This window comes from Phoca vitulina, unplaced genomic scaffold (assembly GCF_004348235.1).
Source record: "Phoca vitulina isolate PV1807 unplaced genomic scaffold, GSC_HSeal_1.0 scaffold94, whole genome shotgun sequence".
In the NCBI taxonomy this organism is placed as follows: domain Eukaryota; kingdom Metazoa; phylum Chordata; class Mammalia; order Carnivora; family Phocidae; genus Phoca; species Phoca vitulina.
Genome location: NW_022589797.1, coordinates 3,656,961 through 3,675,493, shown reverse-complemented (window position 1 = coordinate 3,675,493; position 18,533 = coordinate 3,656,961). Strand labels below are relative to the sequence as shown.

The following is an 18,533-nucleotide window of genomic DNA, read 5'->3' as shown; positions in this document are numbered from 1 at the left end:
TTAAAAAATAATCTTTAACAGCTACATGCAACAACACATAGGGGAAGGGAATACGTGCATTTGGAACAAAAGAATACATAAATTCAAATACAGTCAAAACTAATCTAGGGAGATAAAAGTCAGATGAGTGGTTACCTCTAGCAGTGGTATTGACAGGTCCAGGAAGGGAGAGATGGGAGAAGGATATGATCGAGTCTTAGGGTGCTTCAACTGTTCTCTATCTTCATCTGGGAGCTGGTCTCATGAATGTATTCATAAATAAAAATTCATCAAACTATGCAATTAACATTAGCGTACTTTACTATATGTATGTTTACCTCAATTAAAAGAAGTAAAAAACAAATAATAATCTTTCAATCTTGAGTCAAATGAGATCATACGTATGACTGCCTGGCATTATACCTGGCACATAATAAATGGTGCTTATTAATATTCATCTTCTTCCCTTGCTTTCATTTCCAAGGGAAATATTTGGCAGAATGTTAACATTACAATCATGGAATTTAAATATTCACTCTTTTTTTTTTTGCCTGCATAGATGGGGTCACTTTGTCTCCCCTGAAAACTGATGCATAATGGGGTATGGGAAAAAGTGCAGGGTAGGGTCTTCACACATCCTATCTTGCCTTACCTGAGTGGATCCCAGCACAGATTTTCAGCTGGACGTTGGGCTTGTGTGGAATCTCAAAGGTCTTGCACACAGCAGCCAGGTCCAGGGCCATGCTTACTACTTCCCCAGTGTGGAGGAGCCCATTGGGCTTAGGTACCCCAGATAACACCATCTCTGAAAACACACAGATTAATGACAAACTTTAGTTAACTTGAGTTAACTAAAGCAGACTAAGTTTTTGGGTTTTTTTTAAGATTTTATTTATTTATTTGAGTGAGAGAGAATGAGAGATAGCACGAGAGGGAAGAGGGTCAGAGGGAGAAGCAGACTCCCTGCTGAGCAGGGAGCCCGATGTGGGACTCGATCCCAGGACTCCAGGATCATCACCTGAGCTGAAGGCAGTCGCTTAACCAACTGAGCCACCCAGGCGCCCTAAAGCAGACTAAGTTTTTACGGCTGCTACTAGAGGCTTGCCATTCCAAACCTTTACCTGGACCTTCCCCCTCGCAGCTTGGAAAGTTCACGTAGGACACAGAGTCCAGAAAAACTCCCAGGAATGGGTTCTTAAGAGCAAAAGTCACCAAGCTTGGGTGGTCTGGACATAAACTGATCCAATAAATATTTCTGGTCCATAATGTGAATAGATTGCCTCTTGGCAGCTGATGTTTAACCCTCCTTATGTTCAGGTAGCATTGTTTTCTTTGTCTTTCTGAAATAGCCTTGTCCTCTCATATTCGGTTTCATGGCAAACAAGAGAAACAGTGTCGGTCAACCAGCCATGTTTGAGTCAATTTCTTATATCTGCCTTTCATACCAAGAATAGGAACTCTGGGCCAAAGTTACTGAGGGCCACAAGAAAAAATGAAATAATACATCAAATGTTAATTCTTTAACTTCCACAAGACCATTTATACAGTCAGAAGGGTACTTATGGAATAGCAGCCCAGTAGCTTGGAAGAGTCAGTGGAGCTTCCAAAGATATAGAAAATACATAAAGATCAAGTCCTAGGTTCAATGTGAACAAAGTGGATTTCCTGGATCAAAGATGAATGACCTCTCTTGAAAAAGCTAACCTTCTTGGGGCGCCTGGGTGGCTCAGTTGGTTAAGCGACTGCCTTCGGCTCAGGTCATGATCCTGGAGTCCCGGGATCGAATCCCGCATCGGGCTCCCTGCTCAGCAGGGAGTCTGCTCCTCCCTCTGACCCTCCCCCCCCTCATGCTCTCTCTCTCTATCTCATTCTCTCTCTCAAATAAATAAATTAAATATTTTTTTAAAAAAAGAAAAAGCTAACCTTCTTTAGAGAAATGTGACAAAATCTCAAAAGTTTTAAATGGTATAATCTGTAAGTGGTTCCCCAGAGTGGTGATCCATGGCGTTAGCAATTCCTCGAAGAGATGAGGATGGAGAAGCTGGAGGAGAGAAGGTTGATAAAGAGGGGTCAGCAGGATCAGAACACGGTGGAATTGTAATGGGCATCGATATAATAAAGAATGAGAACTTAGACACTTAGACACTTAGACATTGACCTTTAATGTATGACTGCTCTGCTCTGCTGGAGAGAATATCTGATTGTTTGGAATTTTAATTTAAGAGGTGATGCTAAACGATGTTTTTAACCTTTTCTAACATTGTTGATTGAATGGGTAGGGAGACACTCTCTGTTCAGCATACCCACTTTATTTCTGCCTGGATGCTGAAGGTGCTGCTTCCAGATACCATTCAGCACACACACACACACACACACACACACACACACACACACACACATATGGTTGTCATGACAATCGAGGCATGGTCTAAACAAAAAACACATTGAGTCCATATCTGAATAAAGCCAGTAACTCAGACATTTTGGTAAAGCCTTTTTTGTTTTGGTGGGGGTGAGGGAATTTGTCTACCCAGCAGCAAAAAAAAAAACTTCATCTGTCTACACAGCAGACAGTAATACTGCCTAACTAAGTGCAAAATCCTGGGATTTGGGGATTAATTGATTAATTAATTAATTTAGAATTAATTTAATTTAAATTAAAGCATTGGCATTTAAAACATCAATTATTTTTCAAAAGGACTCTCTGAATGGGGTTTGTCCATCTCTTCTAGGTCCTTACCAACCAGGCGTCATAAGGACTAAACCACAGTAAAAATAACTGCCAAACCATTCTAGCACAAAGTTCTTGTTTCCAGGAAACATTTCTGGTCATTTTGTTTTGGGGGAAACATTAAGGTCCGCAAGTGTCAATCTACCACTTGTTTTTTCACTTGCAAACATTCTGATGCTCAATTCGAATGATTATCTAGGGTCTAATGACTCACTTAGGGAGCAACTTATCTAAATTAGAGCCCAAGTACTCAGAAACAATGAGAAACAGCTAATAATGGTACCTAATTTTCATTGAATGCCTTAGACACTAGGAAAATTATCATCATTACTAATAAGCAATTACTCTGTGGTAGACACTTGGGCTAGAGAGAGATATAAGGTTCAGGGAAGTCTATAAATATAAGCCACACTACAGGGCCAAACATAGCAAACAACCGACTAGTTAGACAAGTGGGTAATTAGGAAACCTTGAGGCAAACAAAGTTTCAGGGGGCAAGTGAGACTTCAGCTGAGCCCCATAAAAAGCATAACACTTAAGCATACTGGAAGTAAAGGAAGAACTATTACAGGTAAAAGAACTTCAGGAAAGTGTGGGATGGTTTGGGTATTACCTTGTTTGGCCAACAGTGTTCTACAGAAGAGCAATGGAAAATAATACTGTGCAGTGATGAATTAACCTTACCCAAAGAGAGGTCTGGCCTTTGCCCTCAGCTACTAGGAGTTGACCTCTAGGCCTTTGGAATATCTTGCCTAATAGGTAGGTCTTTGTTGTTTGCAAGCTTTGGCCACTGACAATCCCTAACAATGTGATTTGTGATGGGCCCTCAGGGCATGCAATGACCTCCAGAGGAAACGATGACTAAAGGTATTAGCCTGACCTCTGGGAGTAGTTGGAGACTAAAGGTCAAACACACAGGCAGCATGTGATCAAGCCCTAGTAAAAACTCTGGACACCAAAGGCTCAAGTGAGCTTCTCTGGCTGGCAATACTTTGCATGTATTATCACATATGGAGGAGGTAACGTCCATGACTCCACTGAGAGAGAATGCAGGGAACTCTGCATTTGGACCCCTCCTGGACTCTGCTCTATATGTCTCTTCTTTGGCTGATTTTAATTCGTATCTTTTTGCTGTAATAAAACTATAATAGTAAGTATAACAGTCCTGAGGTCTGTAGTCATCCTAGCAAATTATCAAAACTGAGGGTGATTATGGGGACCCTCAAATATGTAGCCAGAGGATGGTCCTGGGACCACCAAACTTGTGGCTGGTGTCTGAAGTGAGGACAGTCTTGTGGGAACTATGCCCCCAAACTGTATAGTTGGTGAAACTCATGGCAAAGGCTAAAGAATTCAGTTATGGGGGCACTGCACACAAGCTTGGAGAGTTTGGATATAATGCTGTATGCCATTAAGTTCTTGAACAAGAGAACATGATAAACAAAGTATAGTTTCATCTCATAGTAGTGCAAAAGACAGAGGCAAGGAGACTAGTGAGGGGACTCTTTTTTTTAAGATTTCATTTATTTATTTGAGAGAGAGAACGAGGGAAAGAGCGCAGGAGTGGAAGAGGGGGAGAGGGGGAGGGAGAGAATTTCAAGCCGACTCCCCTCTGAGCACTGAGCCCCATGTGGGGCTGGATCTCCCAGGGCTTGATCTCACAACCCTGAGATCATGACCTGAGCTGAAACCAAGAGTTGGACACTTAGCTGACTGAGCCACCCAGGTGCCCCTGAGGGGACTCTTTCTTGTTCAGATGTAGGAAGATGATGGTCTGGACCAGGGCTGAGGCTAAGAAAGGGAAAGGTTGTGTTAATAATAACATTTATTGTGAGCATATGCTGTACCAGGCATCATAAGTACTCCATACACATTTTTTCTTTTGCCTTTTTGTTATTGTTCTAGTTTTGTTTGTTTTTTTAATGTTCATAGTCCCTGCTTTATTTTCATTTGGTCACACACACTTTAAAACACACTCATGGAGCACCTGGGTGGCTCAGTTGGTTAGGCATCTGCCTTTGGCTCAGGTCGTGATCCCAGGGTCCTGGGATTGAGCCCCAAATTGGGCTCCCTGCCCAGCGCGGAGTCTGCTTCTCCCTCTCCTCTGCCCCTCCCCACTGCTTGTACTCTCTTTCTTTCTCTCAAATAAATAAATAAAATCTTCTAAAAATAATAATAAAACACACTCACAAAATACCCAAACATCCATAATTAGAAGGGCATAAAACAAGGGACTTACAGGCTGAAAGAAAATCCTAAGCTTCAGAGCAAAACAATACCAATCGACTATTGGTTTCACCAAAATTCCTTTGGCAAACACACAAAGATGTTTTGTTTTCAATAGGAAAAATTTAGGGACAAGAACCAAGCTTTTTGTGCTCCCTGAGGCAGGGTGTGACTTCTCTCCATATGCTTGTAATCCTAAAAACCATCTTATAAGGTAGACAACATTATTATTTCCATTTTCAAGATGAAAAAAAACTGACGCACAGAGAGATTAATTTGCCCCAAATCACCCAGCAGGCAAGTGGCAGAGCTAAGATTTAAAACCAGCTCAAATCTGACTGCAGAGCCTGACTCATAACCATTCTATCAAATGAGCTCTACCTCATGTAAGACATTGTGTTAAAGGAGTCAACAGTATTTGCTAGCCAACTGGATATGAGAAGAAGAGTACAGGGTGACTTTAGAGTTTAGCACATTGATAAAGGAAAAGATATAGTGGCCCCTACAGCCCAATTCTTCTATTTCACCATGAGCAGAAAGGACATGAAGAGATCTGGGTCGTGGCCCCAAATGTGCTACTAACAAGGGGACCTTGGCTAAGTCACTTAATTTTCCTGGGCCTCTGGTTCTTCAGCTGGAAGTTCTCTGCCAGCCATGAGAATTAGCATAGTGAATAGCCAGCAGCATGAGCTCTAGAATGAAAGAGATTTGGGTCCTGGCTTTTGCTAGTTATGTGAGCTTGGGCAAGCAACTGAGCCTCAGCAATTCTCATCTGGGAAATGGGGATTGTAATACATAGGTCATAGGGATGTTATGAGGATATTTACTGTAATAAAATAATCCATGTGAAGCCCTTAGCACAATGCCTGGCATATGGCTAAGCATTAGATATATGGTGGTTTTACTGTTAGTATTCCAGCTCTAACATGCTGTGAGATAATGCAGAATTGATTAGCCCTGAGCCCCCCATTCCAAATAATTCCCTTGGCCAAACTCAAGGTTGAATAACTAATTGGTCAATCCTTATTAATAAAGATATGAGAGAAACTAACATTTTTAAGCTACCCTTATGTAAATGTATATTCTATATTCTACTTTGTGACTTTCATTGCTGTCCGGTGCTGTGGTGATACATACAGTAAGAATACAAGTTCATACTGACATGTAACCAAATTGTGAAACAACAGTAAAACAGACAATAGCATAGGATGAAGATTCAGCATCACATCAGACCTTGACCAAAACATAAATGAATCACCACTTTCCTAAAGCATAACAAAGGAGAACCTAGAATTCCAAGTACTTACTCCATTTTTTTTAATCAACTCCAAGCAATAGCTACTTCAAATTTAGCCAAAAGATTATTTCAGTTTTCTTTTTTTTTTTCAGTAGTGGCCATCAGAGATAGTATAATGACCTCACTCACATTTCTATATAATGAGCTTACCCTTGGTGAATGAAGGAAAATCCTTTAAATACAGAGATTATTGAAAATCAGCATCCCTGCTTACTAAGTATGTAGTGTCCTATATTTACCCATTAATAGATCTGTTAAATATCCTCATCATTTACTGGGAGTATGTTTGGGTCTAAACACTTGTTCATTGATTCTGAATTAGAGGCACAGGGAAGAGAAGCTCAATCAGAGAAAAATTAAATACAAAGCAAATGATGACATAGTCATGTATGATAGCAACTTTAATTCTATAATGCAGTGTTTTCCAGTAATGAAAAGAAACACAATGAATTGTACAAGCACAATAGTTTCATCAACATTAACTTCATAATGCAGTATTTTTCAGTAATGAATGGAAATAAAAGGAATTGTGTGAGTCACAATGAAGCATGCAGTGAATTGCGTGACCTGTAGGTCAAGTAATGAAGGTAAAATGGGAGAAGCCTCATTCCCTCTTCAACGTGGTTACTGGTCTCGGTCTTTCTATTTATCACTAGACTGTAAATTTCCTGCGCGTAGAAATCCTGTATGTCATGTTCACCCTTATAACCTCCAGAGCTAACACAGTGCCTGGCACAGATTGGACTCTCAACAATTACAAACTGAATAGATGAATTGTAAATATTTTTTAATTATAAATATTTTAAATCTATTTTCAGTTTGCCTGATGGCTAATGAAACATTTCATTGTTCCTGTCTCAATTTATGCAATTAAAATTGAAATTAGAAATTATAATGATTGTTGATACCATTTTATCTAATTATTGTTCCATGTTTACTACACCATCTTTCAAGATTCACCTCCTTCTCTCACTGGGTAAGGGGAAAGGGAAAATACCAATGTGAACAAATGGGGGTTCAAAGGTCATGCCCGAGAGTCTGACCCCCCAAAAAAGTATAAAACCAGTTTATTTCCATTATTATTGAATAAAAATGGTTCTCAAGCCAAATCAATAGGCATTTTCTAGGTGCCCACTATGGAAAATGTCAAAGGCATAATGGAGACCACTAACTATTGCTTCCTAGGAGATTATGACTTAGCAAAGTTAGAATTTTTATACAAATTATTTGCTTCCATTAATTCCTAGCTTTGTTCCACTGCCATTTGATATTGTTCCATGTCTCAGGGACTGTCCAATCATCAATAACTACTCACATGCAACTCTGACTGTCTCTACTTTGTAGACATCATAATGACCTATAATTTTGCTGAAGGTGGTGTGAAGCTTGTTCAGGAACAAGTGTATCCACTTGTCCAGTGCAGCTTGGCCACTCCCTGTACGGCAGGCTGATGCTGGAAAGCAGAGTGAAGCCCACAGTGCCACAGGAAAGGGGCAGTGAGGTAGAAAAAAGTTAAATCAGGCAAAATAATTGGCAAGACCTGATTAAGCAATGGTACTTCCTTATTCAGCACAATTTTTTGAAGCTCTCAGAATTCTGAGCCAGGGAGACTGGAAAGTGATGGGCCAGTTAATTGCTTTAGAAAATATTCTTCATTGTTTATGATATGTTTGGTTGGTTTTTTGTTTTGGTCTGGTTTGGGGGGAATCTTTGTTTTTGTTTTTTGTGTTGCTCAGCGTTGCTTCAGACTGTGTTGATCAAAGCTAGGGCAGCTTGTTTGATGGGAATACCATCCCCTAACATCTGGACTCTCCCTGTTTCTGTCGATCAAGTGAGTGGGTTTATATAACAAGAGATTCACAATGATTGGGAAGGCTGTGTAAGACTCATTTAGAGAAGTCCCAGGCTGAGGTTCATTTGCTTGCCAGTTATCCTGATTCCTGCATGCATTCTAGATCTTTTATTTCTTGAATGTCAGTGGCACTTTCATTTCTTCAGATAAATTATTTTGAGTTCATACTAGACTCTTGGCTGGAAAGAGGCTTTCTGCCTCCCCCTCCGATCCCCTACCCAGGAGAGTGTCTTCAGCAGTGACAAGGCATGACTCTAAGCTTTTCTAAACTCTATGCTCTCTTTCTCCATCAGTGAAACAGGGAGGACCCCTTGACCCCCGGTTAGGGACTGACTGCTTTGACTGCCTGCAGCAAACTCCTGTTAAGCAAAACGTTTAGAATGTTTTAACCTGGGTGCCTGGGTGGCTCAGTCATTAAGCGTCTGCCTTCCGCTCAGGTCATGATCCCAGGGTTCTGGGATCGGCCACATGGAGCCCCGCATCGCGCTCCCTGCTCCGCGGGGAGCCTGCTTCTCCCTCTGCCCCTCCCCCTCTCTCTCTCTCTGACAAATAAATAAATAGAATGTTTCAACCTTACAATTTACAAGTTCGATTTAGGGGTTTTTCATTGAACTTTCAAAACTTGCTCCCAGGCAAGATGACCTTCGCTATATAGGGAAGGGAAGAACTATATGGCCTATTTACTTCAGATTTTAAAACACACTTCCTAAGATGAAGAAGTATATCTTTCTAAAGCAATTTCCTGCTGTTTTTGCTAAACTGGATGCCTTTTAGCTCTAAGAAACTGATTTAAGTTAAAAAAAGAAAAGTGGTGGGGGTGGAGGGACTTAACCAAATCACTGCAACATACTGTATTAACAGCATGCCTAAGTGCTAAGCTCACTGCCACTTTACTCAAATGCCTGCATTTTCTTCTTTTGCAGATAGGATTTGCTCTCCACCTACTAACAGTCATGCACAAATTTTATAATACTGTAGATTGCTGATCTCTCTGCCTTTTGAGTTGAAATCCTAACTCCAGTTATGTTAATTTACCTGAAAAAGATAGATGCACTCAGGTTACTCTGAGTTTGGCAAGGTTGGCCTTGTCTTAGGTCATCAGCAACTTGTTTTGGTAACATGCCTTTATCAGCTATGAATTAGAATAGTTAGTTATCTGGGGCACCTGCGTGGCAGAGTCAGCTAAGCATCTGACTTGGTTTCGGCTCAGGATCTCAGGGTTGTGAGATCAAGCCTCACATCGGGCTCCGTGCGCAGCGCAGAGTCTGCTTGAGATTCTCTCTTCTCCCTCTGTCCCTCCCACTCGTGCTTGCTCTCTCTCTAAAATAAATAAATCTTAAAAAAAAAAAAAGAACAGTTAATTATCCTCAAGGAAAAGGACACAAGGCCCAATCTTCATGTCTGTAGCATCATTTGTCACCACTCGTACTTTTGATTGTTCTGTGTTCCATATATAGAGTAGGGTATTGTTTGTTTGTTTGTTTAAATATTCTATTTGTTTATTTGACAGAAAGACAGAGAAAGAGACAGAGCACAAGGGGGAGCAGCAGAGGGAGAGGGAGAAGCAGGCTCCCCGCTGAGCAGGAAGCGGGATGCAGGACTCAATCCCAGGACCCTGGGGATCATGACCCGAGCTGAAGGCAGACGCTTAACCAACTGAGCCACCCAGGCGCCCCTAGAGTAGGGTATTGTTTGTATTGTTTGCCTGGCCATGATTGATTGATACCAAGCCAAGCACATTCCCTAACCCAGGCTTCCCTGGAGCCAGTGTGGAGATGGGGTCATGGGTGCTATCAGGGACAGAGATACCAGGAGAGTTAATTGGAGGAATGGAAGCTCTGCCTGTAATCGCTTTCACTCTGAGTTTTACTGACTGAGCACTTTGGTCATTGAGATTGGGGGGGGGGGGGGGAGTGTTAGGAAAAGCAGGCTATTACCTTCTTCACAGGGAGTTTGGTGGTACAAGGACAATTTATCCTGACTCCTCTAGTTTGGGGGATTAAAAAATCTAACATTATTTGAATCTTTAAGCTGTTAGAAGAAGCAACCAACTAAGATCTCCATTCTGGCTACAGGGTAGAAACAATCGGAGTGATTTGCCAGGCACATTTAGTGCTCATTTCACTTGCAGAAAGCTTGGGACCCCCTAGAGGGATAAAGGATGAATATTTATTGGAGTCTAATAATAGTGGTAAAATCAAATTTGTCTTTTTTCAGTGAAAGAAATAGGGTGAGGGGCACCTGGGTGGCTCAGTCGTTAAGCGTCTGCCTTCGGCTCAGGTCATGATCCCAGGGTCCTGGGATCGAGCCCCACATCGGGCTCCCTGCTCCGTGGGAAGCCTGCTTCTCCCTCCCACTCCCCTGCTTGTGTTCCCTCTCTTGCTGTGTCTCTCTCTGTCAAATAAATAAAATCTTTAAAAAAAGAAAAAAAGAAATAGGGTGATATTTTTGTATTTCCCTCAGGAATTCTGTCTCAATAGTCCATTTTTGATACATATTCACAATCTACCCTGGTAATATGCTAAATACTTATAAATACAGCATGATATGACTATATTGTTATTTTTTGTATTCACTGTTAATTAAGTAATACAAAATGCAGTCAGGCTTCCAAACAATATTTACAGAGTACCTACCATGTCCCGGGCACTGGGTGAAGTACCAGGGACACAAAAATGAACAAAATTCAGTCCTCACACAAAAGTAACATGTAATCCTGCTAGAGTAGGGTATTGTTTATATTGTTTGTCTGGCTATAAGCCTGCCCCTGTTTTTACTTTTTATTTTATCTTCTACTTCTCTGCCCAACTGTCCCACTCCACTGACCCCCATGCTGTCTCTCCAACTCCAAGCATGTGCCTGCCTGTGTGCCTCCCATTCCCTCCACCCCCAGATGCCCCTCACTTCATTCAGGGTTCTGATCACACCACAGAAAACTGCAATCCCAGTCACTCGCTCAATCCCTACATGGCTTTATTTTTCTTCTAGCATTTATCACCACCTGATACAACTACCTGTTACTTTGTACCTTTTCTATCTTCCTCCACTAGACTATGAGCTCCACACAAGCAGAGACTCAGTCTGTCTTGTGCACTGCTGTATTATCTGCCTAGTACAATGCCTAGCACATAGTAAATAATAAGTATTGATTCAATGTCTAAATGAAAAGAGTCAGCAAGATGGGATCCAGAACCTAAGTAGAGAGGTTGGCCTTGGAAAAACAAATGGTACAGCTCTTCCTCTGAAAAAAGAAGAAACAAGGTAAAGATGAGCCTTTATTTGATAAGGTTAGTGATAGTTGGAAATGGGGGGACATTGGTCAATTTCACACTTTAGAGCCTATAATTGGGAAGGAGGGATGGTGGAGCAAGGTGATCCTCTGGGAGTGAGATTAAGAAGGAATGTAAAGAAAGCATTAAAAGTGAGGAATTGCCATAAGGCAGCTAGGGATAAATAGAAAGACTGCATACAGCTGTAGTCTAGGTGGCCCAGAACATCCAGGTCAATGGCTGGAACTTACACACCCAGACCTCAAGACAGATGGAGAGCTAAAACTCCAGGACTAGAAAACGCTTGCATACAGGTAGTGGTGGCAGCTGGGAGTGGGAGTTAAATCAGAGAGGGTTTAGAACAAGTGAAAAGCATGCCAAGGGCAGACCCCAGGAAACTCTAAGCATTTAAAGTGTGTGTGAAGGATGCTGCTGAAAAACTGAGAGGGAGCCTGCTGGGCAGTAGGAGGTGAAGAGGAAAGAGCGAGTGGGGAAATCTGGTGAGGAAAAAGCTTCAGAGAGAAGGGAGGAGTCAATGGTGTCAAATGCTAGAAACAGGTCAAACAGAAGAAGAACCAGTTATCCCTACTGGTTATTAAATAATTATGGGTTTGGCAATTATACTGCTACTAGATGTTTACTGATTCCCTTGCTTAAAACAATGCTTAGTTTACTTGTTAAACTGCTAGGCCAGTAGTTTCCAATCCACCAGTGAGCTTCTAAAATACTAATGCCTGAATTTTACCCCTGAATAATTATAGCAGTGTCTGAGAGGTGGGACCCAGGCATTAGTTTATTATGAAAGCCCCAGGGGATTATAATATGCAACCAGGATTGAGAAGTACTGTGCTAGGGGAAACTGAGCTTTCCACAAATAACCACATGGGGGAACTCCATGTTTGGCACATACTGAACAACCCTAGCCCACCCAATAGGCTAGAGGACAGAGAACTTTGGTCCTTCAGATAATGGGAACAATCTGTTGGAATGCTGGTGGACCTTGCCTAGGCACCTAAGCCTGGGGATATAATGGTCACCCTCTCTGCCAGGTACCTGCTGCCTATTTGCTTCCTTGGTTTGGCAGATTCTTCAAACAAAGATCCTTGTCTGTTCACATCATCATCACCATCATCAACATATCTATCGAGCTCTGTATTGTACCTGGCACTTGCTAAGAGCATTACATGCATTAACTCATTTAATATGACATTCCTATGAAGTTGGTACAGTTTTTAACCCCTATTACATGGGATGGAGAAACTGAGGCTCATAAAGTGACTTGCCCAAGGATCATAAAGCTAGAAAAAGGCAGAGCTGGGACACTAATCCAGCTCTGGCTCACTCCAGAGCCTAAGCTCTGAACCATGTCTACATCATACTGCTCCATTACACTGCTGGAGTTGGAATCCTCTACCTGCCTGAGCACCTCCCCTTGCAGCTTCCTGGGAGGACTGCTCTCCCAGCTCCACCTCCCCCTAGACTGGGCACTTCCTTGCAAGACTCATGCACAGCTGCCCAAGATCCAGTGCTGACATTTAACCCTTTCCTTGGTAATAAGTAAAGATTTGTCTTCTACCTTCAACGCACATTGACTTCTGTTAGAGGCACTGAGAGTTACCAAAATCCTAGTGAAATGAGAACTGAGCCTTAAAAGTCCATGCAAGCAGAACACAGAATTAAAATCAAAGATATAAAAGTGTTATTTCCATGGCTTCAGCAATTAGCTCTCAGGAAAGAGCATTCCAGAGAAATAAGTTAAATAGAAATGCATGAACTAACCAAATCAGCCTTTATTACTGACATTGTATTTCAATAAAATAAGCAGGTGGTGGTTTTTTGTTTTTCATGCATTAGGTCTCGGATCTTGTCTGCTATAAGTACTTCCGTGTTTGCTATATTTCTCCATCTAAGCATCCAACACAAAGAGAAATTATTTCATGAGAATACTTTGTTCCCTATGTATTAATCTCTATTTGAAAGCACCTAGAAGGCAGGGGGGTTTCCATAAGGGGCTCTTCACTTATAATTATCATCCCTTTAGGATCCAGTAACCAAGCCAGCTATGAAGGGGTGCACCAGTGAGATCTCCCCTTAATGCTGTGATAAATCCATACCTAATTGGGCGCAGTTAGTGAGGGCTGGGAAGTCACCCAAAATTACCAAAGACATCATCACCTCTACCAGACTAACTGTGTTGGGAAATTCGTCTTATATAAAATCTTTATTTGTTCGAAAGTGGGTCTTTGAGATGGGTTGTTTTTCTTGTACCTCCTAATCAAAGGCAGTGATCAAGAGTAACATCCAGGCACTGATTTACTGATATTCTGAACAAAACTGCAGAATTGAACAACTTGGAATCATCTTAGTCCCAGTGTTCCCCATCTTTGTTAATGTTAGCCCCACCAGCCAGGAGGATTTGATTGAGCTTTACATCCAAAAGCATGAACTACAAAATCAATCCATGTGATTTTTATAAATTTTATAAATATGAAATTTGATTATAAAATTCAATATACTTTTTCAGACCACTTACAAAACCTGCTCTTAGGGGCAGGACCACCCCAGGATTCACTGATGTAGTATCCCTTTTTAGTTTTATTTATTTATTTATTTATTTATTTATTTTATAGCTAGAGTCTTTTTTTTTTAAAGATTTTATTTATTTTTTTGACAGAGAGAGACATAGCGAGAGCAGGAACACAAGCAGGGGGAGTGGGAGAGGGAGAAGCAGGCTTCCCGCAGAGCAGGGAGCCCGATGTGGGACTCGATCCCAGGACCCTGGGATCATGACCTGAGCCGAAGGCAGACGCTTAACAACTGAGCTACCCAGGCACCCTGTAGTATACCTTTTTAATTTTAAAGATGAGGAAACTAGCCCAGAGATGCTAGGATGCCAGAGGCTTGGAGATTGAAGCACAGGAGGGCAATTAACCCCATGTCTGGGGCTAGACTGAAGGACTCTGTAACATCCCTGGCAGGTCCTTTCCACTCCACCACTGTCCCATGAACCCTTTCAAAGTCACAATTCTCATTTTGTGTTTTAGTAAATTAATTACATAAATCATCATAAACACATATACACGTCTAAATCCCAAGATGATGGGTATTGCGGCTCCGCAGCTGTATCTGTGGATGGGGCACGCTGCGTATAAACATGCTTGCCTTGTTTTCTTCATCATATGTGTCACTTTGTCATCGTGTATTTAATGGCACCAGAGCTCTCCAGAAATACTGGGCTGCCATCTCAGCATTCTGCTGTCTCTTCTCTCTCTACATCTTCTCCCTAGAAGGTTTCCTCTCTATCTATGGCTTAGGTAGTGGTGGTCCCCAAACTTCCATCTCCATCTGAGCCTCTGTTCCAAGTTCCTGGCACATATTCAAATTGCCTACTGGATCATCTCTACCTGGAAATGGGCTTAGAAAGCCCGGGAAAATGCCAAGAAGTTGTTACTTGACGCAGTAGGTTACTTTTGTTGATATATCTCTTTCCAAGACATAATATGGGTTTGTGCTTAGCTGATGACTTCAGATGATGATCAAGTTCCCTTTCCCACCTCACCTCCTTACCTCTGCATACCCTGAAGGGCAAGGACAGTGATTCTCAGGCTTCCCTATAATTAGCTCAAGGGAGAGACACTGGAATGCCTAACAGAACAAGAGTCTTCTTTCTGTGGGAGGAGAGAAAAGAATTAAAGAAAAACTAAAACTTAGTATTACAAATAATCAAAACAGAAGCATGTGCCAAACTCTCTAGACAAAAATAAAATTTAATCCCTCTGAAAACTATGCTCACTTTCACTGATCTATTTATTCATTCAACTAATATTTACTGAGCACCTACCATGTGCCAACCACGTTCTAGGCCTTCAGAATACAGCAGGGAGCAGAGCAGACAAAGGCCCTGCCCTCAAAGAGTGTATAGTTCAGAGGCAGAAGATAGCAAATATACCAAACATATATAATTTGTCAGTTTGTGATAAGACAACAGGAGTTTAGGCAAATTAATCTATATCAGGGATGGACCATTGGCATCTAAGCCAGGTGAGGAAAAAAATGGGGTATGAAAGAAAGTGAAGTATAATGAGGTCAGTGGATTGGATATCCCACCTAATGCATTGGTGGAGTTGGGAAACTGAAGGGAACTCACTAAAAAAAAAGGGGTGGGTGGATATCAAAAAGTGAGATATTGACATGGAGATGTGGAGGTGATCCAGTTATGTGTAATGATAATATCCCAGGTGTGCTATAGAAATGGGTAGCTGAGACAGGTGAAGAAAAAGATCATGGGAGAAAATGGGGGTCAAAGAACTGACAGAACAGAACACATCATCCTCATGGATACTAAGGTCAGCCAAAATTATAATGGAAGTAGGGTTGGAGAGAGAGAAACAGGGAGCCCAGGACTGAAACTGTGTCCTTCTACCAGAGAACTACATGGGAATAAGGGAGCAAGATGGAGCCTTAAACAGGTTCCTCAATCTCTCTGGGTCTCAGTTGCCTCATCTGAAAATGAAATGGCACAAATAAATAATCTATAAAGTGACTTCCACCTAACAGCTCCAGTTTCAGACAAGCTGAGATGGTTGATTCAACCCCTTGGCCTCCCTCTGACAAGTAAAAAGGGTCAAATTAGCAAGTGTATCAATTCATGATTCATCTGTTAAACAGTATTTAGAATTACACTGTGAATTAGGCATTCCTTTATGAGATCTAGCCTTGAGCCCTTACTAAGTGTCTTAATTAATCATGAGGGAAAGAAAATTCAATTTTGCCACCAATACCTGTCTCTCTCTTCATTCTGTTTATGTCATTCCCACCACTTAAGAGCTGACAATGCTCCTTTCTGATCAAGTGTGACTTTCTCAGCCTGGCATTTAAGAATCACCACCAAAGGACCCATCCTAGTCATCCAGTCATTCCCAGCTCCCCAATATGGGCTGACCAGCTCTAACAATGCTGCTTAGGCCCTTTATTCCGTGTTGTCCTGCACAACCCACACCCTCTCTCTCCCACACACATACTCAGCTCACTCCTGTAGAGGACAGAGTGATGTCAGCCCAGCCCCTGCCATAGACAAGTTCCATATACAGTTAGTACTCAGTATAGAAATGACCTTGGTCATCTGCACTTGTCTAAGAGAGTCCACTTTTAGATATTTATGACATATAGTGACTAGTATGAGCCTTTCCCCATGAAGAACAGTAGTCTGCTGTTTGGTTTTGTTTTCAGTCTCTGTGGGATTACACTTAAATTGCATGGTTGTTGTTGAAAATTAATTTACTTAAACATATATTAAAGCTGGGTAATAACAAGATAATTGGGGGAAATAGGAATAGCCTATGAACCCAAACAGTGTAGTTATTGGTATAAAGTAAATTTTCCATTACCATCAAAATTTCATGATTCCTCTGATCTGAGAGTTGAGACAGATTTTCTTATTATATACTGTCATCTCTCCTTCAGCTCTTCTTTGCATTTATTTAAACATACCAAGAGCAGTCAATAATGTTCAATTGTTCTGAATGAAATTCCCATGTCCCTTGATTTATCTGTTAAATGGCATTCAGAAAAACATGAAACCATTGGTCAACATATACAATTCCCAAGGGTTTTACATTTAAAATAATTAAATGAAAACTAATTTCAAGGAACCATGCCCCCACCCTCACTCACCTCCTATTTCTCTTATGATCAATGTCTTTTATGACAGTTTTAATGTCTGCTGAAAATATGTATAATTTTTGTGATTTTTTGGAATTTATAAACCTGGAGGGATTTCTTAGAATAAATAAACAAATCCTAAGGGTGAGAAGAATTTATTTAAGGACTCAACATCCTGGGGAACAAAATCCACGCTCAACATCATTATGATTGGAATGTGGTCAAATGAACCAAATCCCAGAGGATCCCTGTGTTCCAGATGCAGCCAGAGTATTTTTAGTCCTGCTCTCCTTTAACTCAGTCTGCCTAGATTTGGATGGGGAAACTCACCCTAATATCTAGACGACTTTACAGTATGGAATTTTGGTTCAGTACTTTTTCAAAAGCATAAGCTATTCAAATAGATAGATAGATAGATAGATAGATAGATAGATAGATAGATAGATAGATAGTATTTATCTTATTCTCTCATATATATGAACAAATCAGACAAAACATCATTGTCTGCTAGGATAGGGCACACAGTTCATTGCTGAGCAATGGAGATGCAGACTCCCTGATGGTTCGCTTGAAAATATGTTCAATAGAATCTTACCAAGACTGAGTCACTTCACGTAGCAATCGAAACAATGGCATACCTGCAAAAAGACATTTTGATGTGAAATCCCTCATCTAGAGCAAATTAAAAATCCACAGAGATTACTCCTGATCTATGAAACGCAGATCCACTGTGAATTGTTTCAAATAAGCTCAGCTATACCCGTATTTGTGAATGCTATGAGGTCATAATTATCCAGAAAAAAAAGTGAATATTTCTTCCAAATAAATCTGATTCACTTGTACATATGTCACATTTAAAAATAAATTTAGGGGCACCTGGGTGGCGCAGTCAGTTGGGCGTCCAACTCCTGGTTTCAGCTCAGGTCATGATCTCAGGGTCGTGGGATCAAGCCCCATGTTGGGCTGTGTGTTCAGTGCAGAGTCTGCTTGAGGTTCTCTCTCCCTCTCCCTCTGCCCCACACTCTCTCTCTCAAATAAATCTTTAAAAAATAAAAAATAAAAATAAATAAATTTAAATGTTCATAGACTGGTCTATAATTAACAGACAAGTTATGTATTATGCTATTTACATTGCTAATATCCATAAGGCTATGGATATCAACTCAGTTATAGTTACAGTTATCCTCAGTAAGAGATATGTTAGAAATACTTTTCCCAAATACTTATATGCCTGTTAATTTTCACTGTGGTGTCATATAATCATATATAAGTGTTTCCTTCTAGTACTTTTAAAGTTTCAGTTTTCATACTGGAAATTTAAAGCTGTCCCCAAATTAATTTTGGTTAAAGGTGTGCACTAGGGGATCTAATATTATTTTTGCCAAAAGGCTAGACAGTCATCCCGAATCCTTTATTCCAACAATCTCTCCTTTCCTCACTTATTTGAAATTCCATTTTTGTAATATACTAAATTATCTTATTTACTTTGGCCCATTTCAGGACTACCTACTTATCTTT

The 18,533-nt window shown here is 40.9% G+C and overlaps 1 long non-coding RNA gene across 1 annotated transcript; it reads right to left on the bottom strand.

Moving 5' to 3' along the window:
• Positions 1-450: 450 nt before the first annotated feature.
• Positions 451-17,930, bottom strand: LOC116627147. The gene is made up of 6 exons (XR_004298436.1): positions 17,892-17,930; positions 17,611-17,653; positions 16,742-16,903; positions 14,922-15,022; positions 1,903-2,020; positions 451-784 (listed from the first exon to the last, which is right to left on the bottom strand). It is a non-coding gene; the product is annotated as an uncharacterized LOC116627147 (long non-coding RNA).
• Between the last annotated feature and the right edge of the window lie 603 nt (positions 17,931-18,533).